The sequence below is a fragment of the Octopus sinensis genome, linkage group LG6 (genome assembly GCF_006345805.1).
Source record: "Octopus sinensis linkage group LG6, ASM634580v1, whole genome shotgun sequence".
Classification (NCBI taxonomy): domain Eukaryota; kingdom Metazoa; phylum Mollusca; class Cephalopoda; order Octopoda; family Octopodidae; genus Octopus; species Octopus sinensis.
Window position 1 is genome coordinate 13,117,732 of NC_043002.1, and position 19,555 is coordinate 13,137,286.

Below are 19,555 nucleotides of genomic sequence, written 5' to 3' on the forward strand. Positions count from 1 at the left end.
GTCACATGTGGGCATGATCCGAAAAGCTCTGTCCTTGTATTTAGACATGTAGTAGGGTCTAAGCTGCTTTTCCAGATAAGCCATCTCTCCATGTCGCATAGACCGCACCTTCCGCTGCCGTTAGTATAGGGCTTACATCTGGCCAAAATCTTCCATTGTATGTTATAATCGACACCTTTATCTCTTAAAGACCAAATATGAAGACAATTGTGTCGCTTTTCTTTTGTTCCAGTGCCTAAAGCTCAAAGTGTGGTTATTGAACCTGGCCTTGAAATTACCCTCTGTAAGGCCCACGTATTTCTTCGTCGAAACGGTGTCTTTAGTGGTTATAGAGTTTACGGTAGCTTCATATATGATGGTCGTGGACATGCAAGCTCCATTTAGCGCGGCACAATTCTTTATTCCTGCATGAACAGCGTTTTCTTCTTGTGTTTTTTGTATGTTATGTTTGATTATGTTTTTTAAATTGGTAGTTGAACTAAAACTAATTTTTAAATTGTGTCTATTGAAGAGTTTCCTATAAGTATGGTTAACTGGAAAATGTCTATCTATCAGTGCTAGGAAATATTTACCTATATTGAAGGCCACCTCGGGTGAGTAAGGGGGCGTAAACCAGATGACCTTCCTATTTCTATTATTCCTTTTCCTTACTGTTGGGCTAGTGGTAGGTGTATATTTTATTTTATCGCTAAAACCACTATCTTTTAAAGCCTTATTATAAACTGGGGCAACGCTATTGAAGATGTCCTCATCAGATGAGAGGCTAGAAAACCTCTTACTAATATTTTTAACTACATTTTTTAATACTATAGGGAGATGGCATGAACCTACATTAATATAACTTAGTCTATCGTTGGGCTTCCTATAAGGCTTATAAATATTCTTATTAAGATCTAAGGAAACGTCTAAGAAATTGACAACCTTCAATATAGGTAAATATTTCCTAGCACTGATAGATAGACATTTTCCAGTTGACCATACTTATAGGAAACTCTTCAATAGACACAATTTAAAAATTAGTTTTAGTTCAACTACCAATTTTAAAAACATAATCAAACATAACATACAAAAAACACAAGAAGAAAACAGCTGTTCATACAGGAATAAAGAATTGTGCCCGCTAAATGGAGCTTGCATGTCCACGACCATCATATATGAAGCTACCGAAAACTCTATAACCACTAAAGACACCGTTTCGACGAAGAAATACGTGGGCCTTACAGAGGGTAATTTCAAGGCCAGGTTCAATAACCACACTTTGAGCTTTAGGCACTGGAACAAAAGAAAAGCGACACAATTGTCTAATCATATTTGGTCTTTAAGAGATAAAGGTGTCGATTATAACATGCAATGGAAGATTTTGGCCAGATGTAAGTCCTATACTAACGGCAGCGGAAGGTGCGGTCTATGCGACATGGAGAGATGGCTTATCTGGAAAAGCAGCTTAGACCCTACTACATGTCTAAATACAAGGACAGAGCTTTTCGGATCATGCCCACATGTGACTAAATTTCTGTTACGTTTTTGGTCCCCTAAAGAAAACAGATAGAACATGCTTTCTATGTTATGTCCCAAGAAGAATTTATATATTTTTTTATATATTTTTATATATATTTTATATTTTTTTTATGTATTTTTATATAATTTTTATGACGAAAAATGCGAGCGATGTATAAGTACGCAGGCAAGCAGAGTTATAACAGAGTAATTTCCCTTTATTTAACGGTATTTTTTCATAACGTTTTCAAATAGCCAGATAACCGAAGAGATGGTGTTGTGGATTTCCACTTCGGCATCTGAAACTCAGAGTTTTATCTTGACTACCGAGTAATGTAACATATTGTATAGATATATAGATATATATATATGGTGACAGTAAGAGAATAGTTGAGCTGGGGATTTGAAACTGAATCCACATTTTTCCACATTATTAAACAAATCCTCGGCTAATTATTTTAGCCTTTTTGCACACAGAAATTAATGAGAATGTGATGCCTTCCCGATCTTTGTTCAAGCAAATCGACCCCAGAACTTATTCTTTGTAAGCCTAGTACTTATTATATCGGTCTCTTTTGCCGAACCGCTAAGTTACGGGGACGTAAACACACCAGTATCGGTTGTCAAGCGATGTTGGGGGCACAAATACAGACACACAAACATACACACACACAAATATATATATATACATATACACGACAGGCTTCTTTCAGTTTCCGTCTACCAAACCCACTCACAAGTCTTTGGTCGGCCCGAGGCTATAGTAGAATACACTTGCTCAAGGTGCCACGCAGTGGGACTGAACCCGGAACCATGTGGTTCGTAAGCAAGCTACTTACCACACAGCCACTCCTACGCCTATTAGGTTATTATTTTGTTAATTCAAGGGCTTCATCTTTGTGAAATGTGCCCTTCTTTGTTTAAGACGACTGGGTGTGATTTGTGGAGGTGTATTCAGCTGCTATTTCGGTTAGGCTGGGGTGATTGCTTAGAAGCTCTGAAGTTGGTTCCTGTAGAAGATGTTGATGTCGATAGTAACCTCTGCACTGAATAATCTCTTCCAATATTATGACCGTGTTTAGCATTCTTCCGTCGGTTCACGAGTCAACAATCCAGCCAATGTTTTGTACGTGATCTTTGTTTAGACAGGTGCAACAAAGAACAAAAGGTCACCTTCCTTTCAGCGACTGAGACAACAAACCACCAAACCTGTCAAATGGAAATATTCGGCATAAATGTCAACGTGGGCTGTTCTCTACAATTAGCTACCATTAGCTCTTACTCACTGTACATTCATTCCTCTCTCTCTCTCTCTCACACACACACACACAACCACACATTTCCCATACGTCTGGCTCACACACACACACGTAAGAACACATAAACGCACACATCTCTCTCCCCTCGCTCTACTCTCCGCCTTTTTTGTTTTCTTTTTACTCTCAGTTTAATTTCCTTTTGTTTTCACTTCTCTGTAATTTATATTGATCGATGTCTGGCTGGCAAGCATTCACTTACCTTCTGTCTGTGTGTTTGACCGACTCTGTATCTACATACCTATCTATCTGATTTTTATATACATCTGTTTATGGACAATTTATTAGTAGAAATACTAAGACCCCGGTTATGACCGTCACAAGTCCAAGGATTCTTAGAGCCGCTTACCCAGTTTCTATAGCGTGTTAGTGACTGATATCATAACATCCCTCTAACCGGATGCAAGTCAGTCACAGAGTTCTTCGTTTACATCTGAATGGACTGGAATAAAGTGAAATGAAGTGTTTTGCTCAAGAACACAATGGATTCTGCGTGCGTGTGTGGGGGGGGTGTATACGAGTGGTTGCTGAGAAGTTATTGGGTTTAAGGGTTTTGCGAAAAGCCTGACTGGAGTTCTTTTAGTGGGGTTAGAAAAACTGAAGGACCGCTGAAATATGTTTGTGAATCTGTGAGGGGAATATGTTGAATAAAATCATAAATAACTGATTCTCCTGTATTTTATTTTACTGAAAGCCTGGAACTTTTCAGCACCCCTCCGTGTGTTACCTAACTGAATATTTTCTCAAGTACAGTAATCACTCGCCATATCGCGGTTCACTTATCGCGCCCTCAGTACATCGCGGATCTTTTCTGGCTAATATATGCAAATTTATATCGCGGACTCCTCAGTATATCGCGGGTTTCTGTAGCCGATAGGTATTTATATTTTTTTAGATTTTAATTATTTCTATAGTAAAATAAGCATTTTTACGCCTAAAAATTAACAAATAAATAAATGAAAATACAATACCGTACTGCACTGTATAACACATTGATTAAAATATATCAAAAGAAAATACGTAGTGTACTGTAGATGAGTAAATATAGAAACGCACATACTGTATGGAGAAAGAAACTCGGGAGGTGAGTGGTATTGCTTTGCATTTATAATAAAAAATACATACAAATAATAAAAAAAATAATAAATATATATATTACAGTAATATTTTTACTTCGCGGATTTTCACCTACCGCAGGGGGTGTTGGAACGCGGTGGGGTTTGTAACTGTATATATTAAAAAGCATTATGAAACAGGAAAGTGAGCACGTTCCAGTGTTATTAGTTATATTCTAGCTTGATTCTCCATTCTGGCCGTATAACAAAGCCCTTGTTTACCGCATCATTCAAATACTAGAAAAATACGCATATTTTCTTTTTTATTATTGCCTCAGGTGCAATAAATTAGAGCTGTTATGGGACTGAAATTTTCACTACTGTCCTCTTTATTTACGTTGTTTTTTAACGATGCTATCGGGCTACATCTATCACAACTGTGAACAATATCAATCTGTGATAGACAGCTGGACATCTACTAAGAAATGAGCAAACTATTATGGTACGTACCCAGAAAAGTCGTGGGAGGGCGACTAACTAAACCGAGCATAAGATGTTTTGTACGGCCGTTTTGGCGTCGCTGCTTCGATGTTGACTTATTTGACAGCTGACATTTTTATGTTTCTTTAGTGTTCTCCCTCTTTCCTCCCCTTTCTTTCTCGCTCTCTCTTTTTCCCCTCCCCCTGTTTATGCGTGTAAGCATGAGAGGGTATGTGTCAATGACCACCATGTTCAATTAATAAACTATAATCACCTACTTTCTCTTTTCTCTCTCTTTCTCTCTCTCTCTCTCACACACACACATACAATTACACATGCGCACACACTCTCAAACATGTTTCCTATCTTTATGTGTACATTTCTGCCCGCATATGTGTGTGTATGTTTGCTTCCTACTCCAAACTGCTGTATAGCCAAAACATGCTGAATATCCAGTGAGCCATGCCAAATCGTCCGCGCCCAAACAGCTGTGCCCAGTTGCCTCATTCCAATCTAAACTAGGTGAACTTCCTCTCTCGGTTAAGTGTTATTCGACACCCACCTTCTTTTCTGTCGTAGGAGTGGCTGTGTGGTAAGGAGCTTGCTCACGAATCACATGGTTCCGGGTTCAGTCCCACAGCGTGGTAACTTGGGAAGTGTTTTCTACTATAGCCTCGGGCCGACCAAAGCCTTGGGAGTGAATTTGGTAGACGGAAACTGAAAGAAGCCCGTCGTATATATGTAAGCAGAAAAAAAAAATCACTTAAACCTGCTAAAATAATATTCGAAGTAGTTTTTATGGTCAGAAATACAATTTCGAAGAGTTCACGATGTCATAGTGAGGATCTGATAAAAGACTTTGCAATTAAAGGAAGAGATATAAGTAAAAGAGAGTTTGTAAAAATAAACATCATTTTCCAACTTACTGTTAGTTTTGTTTCATTATTTAGGTTTTGAGTGTTTAGGACCTTCGTGGGTCCTAATCCTGCCTTTCCAATAACGGTGGATTGTCATGGTCCAGTCTTCTCCTATAATTCAATGAAATGTCGGGGGAATGGCAGAAGTAGAAGAAAGATGAGGGCAGAGTTTGGTTTATAAAATTGTTTGCGTTGGTATCGCTCTACTAGAGAAGAGCAATCATCTTCTCCCTCAACGTATCGACACTTGTCGTTGGTGTATTTCCTTTGGTTTGAGGCTTCGGTTTCTAGATTCGTGAAGAGGTTAGACCGCCCTGTACCGGTTGGAATATAAACTGGCCCTAGCCTGGGAGCACTGCTTTCACTGCTGTTCACATCCAGGTAAATCCAGGTAAATCGAGTTAACAGCTGTATCCAGAAAAGTCATTTAACCTTTCCCAAACAATCCCACTGCTTCACTTGACTAAAGAAATTCCTCAAAAGTAAAAGCATATATTTTATAAGAACATGAAGCAACTGTTGGGCGTGATTGAGAAGATCGTTTTGCAAACATGAGGTTTCAGGTTCAATCCTACTGTACGGCACCATGGGGAGTTGTCTTCTACTATAGACCCTGGCCAACCAATGTCTTGCCAGTGTGGACCCCATCGTATGTATGTGTGCGTGTGTATGTGTACATGTGTGTGTTTATGTGTGCACACGTGTAGTTGTGTCTGTTTGTCTGCCCCTCATCGCTTGAAAACTGGTGCTGGTTTGTTTATGTCCTCGTAACTTAGTGGTTCGGCAAAAAATAACCACTAGGACAAGTAGAAGACTTTAAAAAAATAGAAATGTTAAATATTGATTTGTTTGACTAAAGGCCGTCTAAAGTGGTGCCCCAGCATGGCCACAGTGCAATAACTGAAAGAAGTAAAAGATAGAAAATCAACAAATCATAATTTCTGACTACCTTATGTTATCTCCGCCTTCGCTTAGACGGAGGTATTGTTTCAGTCGCGTTTGTTTGTTTGTTTGACCGTGGACAAGATATCTCAAGAACCACAGGATGGATTCGGTTGAAACTTTCAGGGATGTGTGGCCTTGTGACTGGCAGGAACTGATTAGATTTTGGGATCGATCCGGTACCGGACAAGAATTCTGGATTGTTTTTCCTGTTTTTTACCTAATGTTTGAGAGCAGTCGGGTTCATTTTTAGTATTCTCGTTTGTGAGAGCAGTCGAGTTTATTTCAGATATCCTCATTTTAAAATTCATCTCCGGCTAATCGTTGAGAGAATGTTGATGTTGTCTTGGCGGAGGTTTATGTTCTCTGGGTGCTCTTGTTTGAAATAATTCAGTGCTTCAAACGCAGAAATAAATAAATAAATTTCAGCCTATCTTGTAATACTTTATGATTCACTTACAAAACGGAGAACGAACAGTATGAGGCAGCTGTGAATAGTATGATGCAACTGTGAATGCTAACAGCTGTTGCCAACAACATCTAATTGTCCTGTGGGTTTTAACTGAAAATGACAGATGTTACTCTTTGCCTCTATTTTCTTTAAAGTAGACACCTTCAACTCCATACGGTAAGTGAAAATATAACCTGCTATACTAATGTGTTTAAGCTTGATTAATCTTTTTTAACGCTGTAATTTCAAGATATTACAGCGTTAAATAAATGTTAAGACATTGTTCTTAATATACCACGTATGTTTTTTTTAATCTTCTGAGCAGGATCGTTACCGCTCCTGGGCAAAATGCTTATCGGCATTTCGTCCGTCTTTTATGTCCTGAGTTCAAATTCCACCGAGTTCCACTTTGCCTTTCATGATTTCGGGGGTCGATAAAATAAGTACTATCTTAGAGCTGAGATCGATGCAAACGACTTACCCAACCGTTTCCCTGGAATTTCTGGCATTGTGCCAAAATTTGAAGTCAATATACAACCTACAATTGCTTTTTGTGGCGTGCTGGGCAAAATCGGTAGTGTCTCGGATAAAATACTTAGCGTCTTTACGTTCTAAGTTCAAATTTCGCCAAGGGATCGATAAAATAAAGTACCAGTCAGGCACTGGGGTTCGATGTAATCGACTGCCCCATCCCCTAAATTTCAGGCTATTAAGCTCAAATAGGAATATAATTAAGACAGTGATCTGATAGATTCGTTACCGCGTCGGACAAACGGCTTGGCGGCATTTCCCCGGCTTTACTTTCTAGGCTCAAATTCTTCCGTAGTCGAGTTTACCTTTCACCCTTTCGTGGTCGATAAAATAAGTATCAGTTAAGCATTAGAGTCGTTTCCATCGACTTCCTTTCTCCTCAAAATTCCTGGCCTTGTACCAAAATTTGAAACCGTTATGATGTAAATGTTCTGGATTTTTCTTTTATCATGATTTTGCTTTCAAATAGTGAATAATGCAAAATTTGTTTAGTGTGTACGTGCATGTGTGTGTCTGAGTGTGTGTGCGCACGCATGTGTATGTGTGTAAGTACGCGTGCATGTATGTATGTATATCACGTGATCACGTGATCGACCTGACCATCAGATGTTGTTACACATCGCTGGTCACAATTCGTTCGCATTGTTTTAGCCTTCGAATGACGCCACCCCGCTGGCTAAACGAGCAGGCCAGCAGAAGAAAGAGTGAGAGAAAGAGTGGTGAAAGAGTACAACAGGGGTCGCCACCACCCCCTGCCGGAGCCTCGTGGAGCTTTAGGTGTTTTCGCACAATAAACACTCACAACGCCCGGTCTGGGAATCGAAACCGCGATCCTACGACCGCGAGTTCACTGTCCTAACCACTAGGCCATTGCGCCTCCACATGTATGTATATATCGTCTGATATTATGTGAAATATTGCCTTCGACAAAATTTTTGAAAAGAAATAGAAAACTAACTGCATACTGCTAAATATAAAATAATATACTTAATATAGTCATAATTAAAATATTTCGAGTCTAGATAATAGATTCCTTCTTATTAAGAATAAGAAGGAATCTATTATCTTTCATAACAATTATTCTGAAGAAAGAAAAAAAACTATAGAACTCCGTGATTTAAATATTCGGTTGTCAGATAAATTAGTCCGTTTTACCCATTTACTTTTAATCTGTATTTTTCGTCAACAATTTTGAAATTTATTTAAATTTCAAAAATCGATAAACAAAAGTTATAGAAAAAATATAGAACTACAAAAAATATCAACCATAAAACGCTGCGATAAAAATATTTTTCGTGTAAATACAAATATCACCGGAAACGATTAAAGTAAGCGGGGAAATAAAAACGATTGAATTTATCTGAAACATAATAGATAGAAAATCGAATATAGATACAAGAGGTGGAGAGCTTGATCTTTGATCGTTTCGGTGACAAAGCATTACATATGGAGAGTTTCGTTACACTTTCAGACGATAGACATAACTTTGTGTGAAAAGTATTCCTTGGTTAGACGATTTTAAATAATGACAATCATATAGTAATTAATGTTAAACGTCGCCCTTTTCAAGCCTAGCCAGGCTCATGGGCCCGGTTTCCCGGTTTCTGTGGCGTACATGCTCCTCCAGATGGACGGGGCGCCAGTCCATCGCAGCGTTACTCAAGAAACAGGAAGATAGAGTGAGAGAAAGTTGTGGCGAAAGAGTACAACAGGGGTCGCCACCACCCCCTGCCGGAGCCTCGTGGAGCTTTTAGGTGTTTTCACTCAACAAACACACACAAAGCCCAGTCTGGGAATCGAATCCGCAATCCTCCGACCACAAGTCCGCTGCCCTAACCACTGGGCCATCGCGTCTCCACAGTAATTAATGTGGTGATCTGAAAATAAGTTTTAATCAATTAAAATTATGCAGGCGAGGCTGTAAAGTAAGAATTTTGCTTCGCAACCATATAGTTCCGGGTTCAGTCTGCCTGCGTGACACCTTAGGCAAGTATCTTATACAATAGGTTGGGACCAATCAAAGCCTTGCGAGTGGATTTGGTAGAAGGAAACTGAAAGAAGCCCGTCGTATATATGTATGTGTGTATGTATGTACATGTGTGTCTTTGTGTTTGTACTCCACCACCGATTGATAACCGGTGCTAGTGTGTTTACGTCTCTGTAACTTAACGGTTCATCAAAGAAACTGATCGAATAAGTACCAGACTTGAAAAAAATAAATCCTGAAGTCGATTCGCTTGACTAAAATTCTTCAAGGCAGTGCCCTAGTTTGTCCGCAGCAAAAGATTTAAAATGTCATCTTGCAAAAGTTGTTCTTTGTGAGAATTAATTGCCAATTAGGTAACTTGAAATAATGACTGCACTTCATATTACAATCATAATATCGTCTTATCAAAATGGATCGGGTGGGTCACTATATTAAAGTACGTTACCAAGCATTTAAAGCGTGTTCTATGTAAATGGGTTCGTCTGTATGATTTAGATTATTGAATGGTGTTAGGTTAGTCAGATAAAGGTTTTGCGTATCCAACTCTTTTTTGCAATAATGTAGCAAAGTCTCAACCATAGTGCATGAATTGACCTGACGAAAGGGAATCATAATTAATTATCGTGTACATGTAGAACATCGTTAGTCAAACCGATGATTACTTATAGACGCGGGTTAAAAAGCTTCTTTTGCAACCGCATGATTTCAGGTTCAATCCTATTGTTCGGTGTCTTGGGAAAGTATCTTTTACTACAGCCCGGGAGGCCAATGCTTTGTGAGTGAATTTGGTTGACGGAAACTGTAAGAAAGCCCATCTTATATATATGTGTGTGTATGTGTGTGTGTTTGTAAGTGTGTGCGTGGGTGCATGTGTGTGTGTTTGTAAGTGTATGCGTGGATGCTTGTGTGTGTCTGTCTGTTTGTCTGCCTTTGTGTCTACGTTTGTCTCTTCTACCATTTGACAATCGGTGCTGGCTTGCAGAGTATTATCAGACTTACAAAATAAGTACTGGGATCGATTTGCTCGACTAAAACCCGTTCAAGGCAGAGCCCCAGTATGGCCGCACTCCAATGAGCGAAACAATTAAAAGACATAGATTAAAGATAAAGATATTAGTACTAAATACGTTCCGGTAGTTTTGTAGATTTGAACGGGAACGTGTCAATTGCTTTTGTATTTTGCCTTCTGAAAATATCTTTTCCTTTTAGGCGATAAATGCTGACAACACACACAATTCCTTGAAATAAGCAGATCTTGAGACACCGATTTTTTTACCTTGGTGTGTCCTTTCCGTTAAATATATCTTCCCAAATCAGTATGCATATCATAATTGGCTGACATCACCATGCAATAGCAATTAATTTGTTGGCTAAATTCTATTTACAAGAGCCATCACTCTTGTGTAGCTCCATTGATCCAGGAATAACTTTGACTGAAGAGACGCAACCAGGTAGAAACGCAGGTGTCTCAATGTCTCCTTACATCAATGAATTGAGTGCATTGACAACACATGCACAGTGTGAAAGAAGACAGTTTTCTCCGAAGGCGAAATACAACAGTACTTAACATATTCACAGTAAAATCTGTCGGGATGGAATGTATTAAGAATGAATAAGTACATTATCGAAAAGATTTCAGAATTTTCTTTTAGACAACGTTGCCTTAGGAAAGGAATATAGAGTAGATATGGGTAAGGGAGCGCCTAAAATGTATAAATCTAAGGGAATTATATGCGGTACTTGTGCAGAAGTGTATACTGTTTCCGGCGAAGATGGAATATAATGGATTTGTTACTGGATTTATAGTAAATTGGTAGAATCTTATGAGAGTCTCAGAGAATGCATTATGGCTTGGATTCTCGCTGTTCTGCGTGTACCATGAATTATTTGTTTGGCAGATTTCAACAGGCATCAGCAAATAATTTTGTTCGCTGATTTCTATAAACAGGAGCTCGTATTATACAATCCAGCGTGGTAGCTATATTACGTTCGAATCTGCCACAACTTATTTATAACGAGCAAAACGCCCCCCCCCCCACCGTCCAATGGACGGTGCTGAGTCGTCAAACATTTAAACCAAATTTTCTCAAAACAACTTGTACGACTGTCCCATAGGCTTCCCCTTTGAGAAACACTGATTTAACCTAAATTTGAGACACCAGAAAAAAAGAAATAAAGATAGACTTTTTTCTATTCCAAGAAAAACGATTTTACAAATGCACGTTCCCACGGCTTTATCGATCGCATTCTCACCTTGAATCGATTTTTGTAATTTTTTCAAGACTTAAACACGCCCTAATACCGTCGGTATCTACATATCAAATTTGAGCGCAATCGGATGGAGGATGCCCGAGATCCTAGAAGACACACACACAAGACAGACAGAACGGATTTTATATAAGAGATAAACGTGTTATTGCTTCGATTCTCTCTGTTCTACATACTTAGCTTTCTTATCAGTTTGGTAGACATTAACGCGCTTCAATAACTATATATTTTGCTAATTTTTATAAAAAGGAGCTTGTCTCCTTGCCAGATTAATCGGTTCGATGGAATAACTTTCACTGAGGAGAAACTCAAGGTCGAAACAACGCGGTGACTCAAAGTCTTCCTTCATGGTGAACCAGTGTGTTATAAATACACATCGTTTAAAGCAGTGATTCCCAACGACTTTTTACCTATGGACCCCCTTGATTTTCCCTATGGTGGACCTTCATAGCCATTCGATGTTTTAAAAAATCCTAATATATCTTTATAAGTAAATTTCATCAGGAATTGTATTCAAACAAATAGTTGAAACATTCTGTGTATTATAGGATTATAACCAGTTTATTAGTTTATTGCACATAAATTCTAGCAACAAAATCTTATGTGGACCCCCAAAGGAAACATGCACCCCAGCTGTGAACCGCTGGTCTAAGACGAGCAAGCGTTGTCCGATGAAGAAATACAACGGCCAGCACATTCAAGTCTGAATGTGCTAAAACGCATCTTGAATGAACAGACACAATATTGTTTGGTTTTTCGCTGTTCTTATAACCCATTATTATTAGAGCTGAAATTGTTCTCTATATCTGAACGAGATTATGTTGTTTGTTTATTATATTCACATTGTTTGTTCTGTTGACTGAAGTTTATTTCAATAAAGATGAGAGATACATACCTAATGATATTAAATGAATTGGTCGTCTCTGTATATTCGGAAAATTTACATATTTTAAATATTCAAAAGTTTATAACTTAACAGATAAAATGTAAAATTTACTCAACAGTATGTTTCTTTGCGTGGTTAAGAAAATCATCTCGCAACCACGTGATTTCAGGTTCAGTCCTACTGCTTGGCACCTTAGGCAAGTGACTTCTTCTATAGACTTCGACTGGTCAGTAACTTGTGTGTGAATTTGGTTGAAGGAAACTGTGTGGAAGCCCGATATATACGACTTTTACTTGTTTCAGTCATTAGACTGCAGCTATGTCGGGACACTCCCTTGAAGAATTTTAGTTGGAAAAAATCGACCCCATAACTTAATTTTGAAGCCTGATACTGATTTCATCGGTCTCTTAGACAGCTAAGTTACTGAGACGTAAACAGACCAACAACAGTTGCCAAGCGGTGGTCAGGAGGAAGATGGGCACACACATATATATATATATGTACATATATATATACATAATACACACACACATGTATATGTGTGCGCGTGTGTGTCTGTATATATGTATATATGTCATTATTCAGTTTTATTTCAAGATTTCTTGACAATAGAGAAAGAGCCGGTTTCTAACCTAGATCTAAGGCTCCTTCATTGGAATGTAAACATCATCAACAGGATATTTTTGTATGCATGAATGTATGCATGTACGTATGTATGGATCCATGTATGTATATGTGCTTATTTGTATATTTTGCTTTATGTATGTCTTCTCATGCATATACTTACATATCTAGACATGCTCCTATATACTTAAATGATAAACTTCTGCAAGGTTTTACAGATTTTTACAGTCCCAGTGATTAATTAGATCAGTGGTCTTCGAATCAGCTTTCTCCTTTCTGGTTTTGAGAAGCCTAACTTCTAAAGATTGATGTTTAGCCAGCGTGTTACGAACTTGTAATCTGGATAGAATAGCTGTAGATTCTTCAGTAGTTCAGTGTAAGTATTTTCATTTTCGCTGATTTTTAGCTTTATGATAACATCCGCTGGACAGATGATTCCCACATCTGTACACAGTATCTCTTCTCTAGCACAAATCCTTATGTCAGGTGTGAGGTTTTCATTAGGACATTCCACCAGTACTCCTTTTTATTATGAGAGGCTATGGCTTTCACCATACTGAGGGTTCTTATTTCTTTGAACTTGGTATTATCCTTCCGACAGATTTCATTACAGAGTATCCTAGCTACAACGTCATGTCTCATCGGTAGATAATACCATGATGACATTTTCGGAAAACTACTCATGGTGTGCGTGATATCTTCGGTGTTAACTCCACAAAGTCTGCATCGGTTGTCATATTTTTCTGCGTTTCTGTATCTCTGTCTCTTTTGTGAATCAGATACTTAGTTGATATTTCCTGTTCCTGGATTGCAAACGCATACCTTTCAAGGTGGGAGGTATTAATCCGGTTGTTCGTCCATGATAGATTGATTTACCTCTTTACTCTTTTACTTGTTTCAGTCATTTGACTGTGACAATATTGGGGCACCGCCTTTAGTCGAGCAAATCGACCCCAGGACTTATTCTTTGTAGGCCTAGTACTTATTCTATCGGTCTCTTTTTGCCGAACCGCTACGTTACGGGGACTTAGACACACCAGCATCGGTTGTTAAGCGATGTTGGGGGGACGAACACAGATACACAAACATACACACATACGCATACATACATACATATATATATATATATATATATATATATATATATATATATACGACGGACATCTTTCAGTTTCGGTCTACCAAATCCACTCACAAGGCTTTGGTCGGCCCAAGGCTATAGTAGAAGACACTTACTCAAGGTGCCACGCAGTGGAACTGAACCCGGAACCATGTGGTTCGTAAGCAAGCTACTTACCACACAGCCACTATCATCTCTGAGCTTTCTTCTAACATATCCTTCCATGGTCTTCTGCTGGTATTCGATCATCCTTTCATCTGATGATACATTGCAGTAGAGTCGTATCTAAGGTTCAAGGGATGCACTTCGACACTTAGTGGTTAATAACTGTTTCCAAAGGAATATGATACGGCATTCAAAGACAGTCTGGATCACTGTTAAGCCACTGTCGCCTCGTTTTGGTTTTAAGCAGAGGCGGTCTACGTCACTATTGATGTGGAAATTATGTGATTGTTAATATCTTCCGGGTTTTCATATCAACGGCTCACATCTCGTCAAGCGTCCAATCAAGCAGCCCAAATGTTGGTATGAGTGCTGCTATTACAAACACCATTATGGGCCACTGTTTTTTTATTGAATGCAATGAGTCCCGAGGTCTAAATTTTCTTTATTCGACTGTAATATACTTTAGTGACAAGTGTTTTGTTACAGATGCTATTGTAAGATGTATGCATTAATGTATCACTGGTTGCCAAGCGCTGGTGCGTACACACACAGACACACACATGAATACATATATATACATATATATATATATATATACATTATACACACGCATGAATATGTGTGTGTATGTATGTATGAACAAGTGTGTATGTGTCCCACTAACAGACTTCCAATAGAATATCTATTAGACCTTAAAAATTAGTACTAAAATCAAAGTGGTGCTCAATTAAATGACTGAAACAAGTAAATTGTAAAAGGCAGGATTGATAATACAAAACATATTTTATACTTTTCTTTTTTGTTTTTGTTTTTTTTACAGATGTATATATATTCGATAGCTTTGTTTCCACTTCTCGTCCTTTATGCTGTTACAAATAACATTGACGCTGCAGGTGAGTATTTACTATTTTAATCTTTGAAGTTTTATGAGCTTAATCTTTTAAAAAAGACAGAATAGACTCTAAAAGAACAGGAGGAGACACGTGGAGTGGAGATTCACTAAAGAGGTCACAGGATGTATGATGACAGATTTAAGACAAAGGACACAAAAATATGAACAATAATATTGCTGAAGTGAAGAACGAATAAATAGTGCATGTATTTATAAAAAATGACCGTCCCGAAATATAACAATATATTTTTAAAAACTGTTTTTTCTTTATTTCAGTGATATTTCTAGCTGTACACGACCCTAATTTTAGCCCATTCGAAACCCTAGGTGTGTGGCCTAGTGGTTAGCGTATTGCGTTCCCTATCCCAAGATGATAGTTTCGCTTCTCGGACTGGGTGGTGTGTCGTGTTCTTGAGCAAAACACTTCATTTCACGTTGCTCCAGTCCATTCAGCCGTAAAGAAGTAACTCTGCAACGGCTGTTGGAATGTTGTAATCTCAGTCATCTATACGCCATGGAAAACTGATAACCGGACCAATGGGTCCTAGGACAACTGACAGTTATGTCCAGGGATTGATGATTTTAATGATTAAGCCTTCTATCTTTGTCCCTCCTGTCACCTTCCTGATACTATAATGAATGGTTGTCTAAATTGGTTTTCGGGGCTCAGTATCCTTCTTCAACAAATTCCCAAATCTGGGCTCCTAAAAGTGGCCAAGCTGACTAAAATATGGCTTATTGGCTGAATCATTAGAAAGGAACATAAATCAGGTTTTTATGATTCCACTACAAAACTTAACCTTACTCTCTACTCTCGAAAATATTAGTTTCAAATTTTGGTACAAGTCCAGTAATTTCCGGGTAGCGGGGTTAACCGATTATATCGATCACAAAGTTTAACTGGCACTTATTTTCTCGACCCCGAAACGATGAAAGGCAAAGTCAACCTTGATGGAACATTAAGACGGACGAAACGCCAATAAGCATTTACCCCGATGTGGTAACGGCTCTACCAGCTCGCCGCCTTACTTTCGAACATAATATTGATCACCTGCGTTAAATGCTATTCAGGTGTCCAGGATTCACATAGAAAGAAATAATCTAATACTTCTATTCTCGTTTATCACGGAAATGTGGTTAAAAAGGCACTGAAAAATGAATCAATGCTGGGTGAATTATCATTTTTCTTGGCAAATGGAACGAAAGGTAGATTCGTTGACGCCAAACTCGCAGCCTACGGCTGCGAAGCTTCCACCATTACATATTTTCTTGATCATCTCTGATTTTTCTTCGAGTACTCTCGTCTGTGCTGTTTGTTACGATACGGCGCCTTCGCATTTTTTGTTTTCACTGACGCCACATTGATGAACTTGAGTACTTAAATCCATATAAAAAATATACACAGCGACTCAGTACGGTCGCATAAGCACAAGCGGTAGCCAGTGCATTCCAACTACCTGAGCTTTGTGCGTTGGACGCTGGAGCACGCTTTTGTGGTACAAGCAGAATCTTTGACTAATCGTCGACTCGTGCTATCATAGATCAATCCGCAGTAAACATAACATGGTTCACAACTGAACTACCGTGTTATCTCGGATCAGTGATGAATGAATTTGTAACAAAACGAGGTTATATGTACTCGAAAGCTCTTCCTCAACTACAAATAAGGACGCAGTTACATGAGTTTCACAGTGGCCCTTTTTTTTAGTATTCTTTCTTGAAACAAATAAACATTTTTAAAAATGCCTAAGGCGGGGAGTTGGTAGCACCGTTCGCTGCATTTCGTCCGTCTCTGATTTCTGTGATCGGATACCACTGAGGTTATCTTTCTCTTTCCTTCATCAGGGGGCCGATGAAAGACGTACCAGCCAAGTAATTGACTTCCCTCCCGCTGCCCTTAAAAATTGCTGGTCATTTGTCGAAATTTAAATCCATTATAAAGCATTGCATTTCGTCCTTTTAGGAGTCGATAAAATAACTACCAGTTGAGCAGTGGTGTCGATATAATCAGCTCATCTTCTCCCTTAAATATCAGGTTTTGTGCCCATAGTAAAAAGTATTAATAAAACATTGGCCCACGAATCAATGCCTTAATTCTTTTTGTCTATGGATACTAAGCATCCTGGTTCTCTGTCATTCCATCTTCATTTTTTTTCTCTTAACCTTTTCCAATACCTAAATTCTCTGATTTCGTAAAAGGAATTTTTTTCTCATATCTGTTAAACATTTTATCCTTCCAAAATGTTCTCTGCATTCGTCCCATTAAACTATTTACTCCCATTTCGCAAGCTTGATCGTATTTACTCATGAATAAGTTCAACTAATTTGTACTTCATTTTAACGGAAAAAGAAACATTAATGAAGGGCAACTTATGCACAAATACATATATATACATACATACATACATACATACATACATATATACATACACACACACACACACACAACACACACACACACATATATATATATATATATATATATATATATATATATATATATATATATATATATAATAAAAAATAAATGCGCCCTTTTAAAGCGTAGCCAGGCTCATGGGTCCGGTTTCCCGGTTTCAATGGCGTATGTGTTCCCCAGCTGGACGGGACGCCAGTCCATCTCAGCGTTACTCATTTTTGCCAGCTGAGGGGATTGGAGCAACGTGAAATGAAGTGTTTTGCTCAAGAACAGAACGCGACGCCCGGTCCAGGAATCGAAACCACAATCTTACGATCATGATGCCTCTACACACACACACACACACACACACACACACACACACACACACACACACACACACACACATATATATATATCAAACTCTTTTGACCCATACATATATATATATATTCAAAATCCTTGGTACTCTGAGTTTCAAGCGTGATGCTAGTCTTCGGTTATAGGAATTCAACTGCCAATATCTGAAAATTAGTATCACGCTTGAACTTCAGAGTACCAAGGAGTTTGAATCAAACTGTTTTGATCCATAAATGTAACTCTTAACAAATGTATTGAGTGCCCTTCTTTCGTTTATCTACTCATTCGTCTCAATATATATATATATATATATATAATTAAGGGTTTAGCAAAACGTTGCTTCACCACATACCGAAAATTTAGAAATAGCAGTCAAAAACCGCTAATTTTTTTAACTACAATATAACTCCACAGAGAGTGGAGTTATACTTTAGTTAAAATAATTAGAAGTTTTTGACTGCTATTTCTAAATTTTCGGTATGTGCTGAAGCAACTTTTTGCTAAACCCTTAATTATATTTATAATTATGAAAAAATCTTTTTGTATAAGTTTTTACCGATAATGTTTATTTTTTCCATTAAATTAATAATTTTTTACCCTATATCTATAATATATATCTGTAAATGTAATACGTGACAATTATTCGGTAGCCATGATAAAATTCCGAGTCTCAGATGCCGAGGTGGAAACCCACGTCGCCATCTCTTCAGTTATCCGGCCATCGGAAAACTCGGAGCTTTATCATGGCTACCGAATAATTGTCACATATTGTATTTACAGATAAATTCCTCTATTTACATAATATCGAAGTCTCTTTCTTTCTTTTGTTTGTCTTACCATTTTTATCAATATATATATATATATATATACACTCATACACACACACACACACACACACACACACACACACACACACACACACACACAGAAATAGAGGATGACGCAAAGTTTATGCACGGGGCAAAGCTACAATTATTAAGGGAGAACATTTTATACAAAGGTTTAACGCTAATTTAAGGGTGCAGTTTACATACGATTAAATACGGTAATTTAATATTTGAGTGAAGTAAACTCACCTAGAATCTATCAGTTTACATAAACTTAAACCTACTTTGGCTAAAAGGGTTCGTATTCAGTCTACGCTTGTTTATTTTTTATTGATAAATATACTTCGTCTTTGTAATCGTTTTGCAGGATGTAAAGGATGTTACTATGATGGACACTGCTTTTGTAATAATCAAAAAGGCATTTATAAAGGAAAGTATGAATGTAAGACACTTCAATGCAAAAGGAAAAGTCTAACAATTATTGAAACGTGTAAGTAAAAAGTAAATATAATTTTTGGTACCTATAGATTGAAACATGGACATGAGAAGTGTGTGTGTGTGTGTGTGTGTGTGTGTGTGTGTGTGTGTGTGTGAGAAACAAAAAGAGCTGTTAAACAAACATTTAGTGGGAGTGAAAATATTTTTTTTTAAATGTAAAGAAAATAGAAAACTTGGTGCAGAAGTTAAGGCGTCGGTAAGTTCAGGAGGAAATTAGACAATAGCCACCGTTAAATGGACAAATAAAGAATGTGGCAAAAAGGTGGAGTAAAAATTCTGTCAATGAAAAGCTCTCGTCTTGATCACGTGCCCTTGGTACGAAACCTCAATTTCTGTTATTA

General features: G+C 37.9%; 1 long non-coding RNA gene across 1 annotated transcript; it reads left to right on the forward strand.

The window, feature by feature from the left end:
• The first annotated feature begins 6,755 nt into the window (after positions 1-6,755).
• On the forward strand, positions 6,756-19,201 carry LOC118763710. Its single transcript, XR_004999464.1, has 3 exons — positions 6,756-6,835; positions 15,060-15,132; positions 19,084-19,201. It is a non-coding gene; the product is annotated as an uncharacterized LOC118763710 (long non-coding RNA).
• Positions 19,202-19,555: the final 354 nt, after the last annotated feature.